General features: G+C 32.9%; 1 pseudogene; it reads left to right on the forward strand.

Moving 5' to 3' along the window:
* Positions 1–453, forward strand: part of LOC116681065 (von Willebrand factor A domain-containing protein 5A-like) — a 13,986-nt pseudogene that overhangs the window by 12,821 nt on the left and 712 nt on the right.

Consider the following 453-nt stretch of genomic DNA (forward strand, 5'->3'; position numbering starts at 1 on the left):
ATTTAAAGATTAACTGACTCCAGCTATCAGCATTTCCAGACTTCCATTAAAAACTATTTTAATAAATTCTCATTTTACTAGTTTTTGTAGGAAATATATACCCAGTTGAAAATTAACTTTAATATAGTTTTTACTACTAAATATTGCCTATATAAAATTACAAAGTAATTCCATGTTTCATTTTTGAGTTTGGTTTTATTTTGTAACTTCCTGCTCATGTCCCTGATTTTCTACAATATCCACACTCAGTCACAATAAACACTAGTCCATCTGTTGCTCTGCCAGTGAATATGTCATACTGTATATTTTCCCTAGCACAAATCTAATGTGGCGCTTTAGAAACATCATTTGATTTGATAACTTCCTGTTCTGATACCAGCTGTTCCATGCACACACACAGCAACTCAATCTTCCTCACCTGCTGCATGTTCCCGACAACCAAAACACATTATT

This window comes from Etheostoma spectabile, chromosome 3 (assembly GCF_008692095.1).
Source record: "Etheostoma spectabile isolate EspeVRDwgs_2016 chromosome 3, UIUC_Espe_1.0, whole genome shotgun sequence".
In the NCBI taxonomy this organism is placed as follows: domain Eukaryota; kingdom Metazoa; phylum Chordata; class Actinopteri; order Perciformes; family Percidae; genus Etheostoma; species Etheostoma spectabile.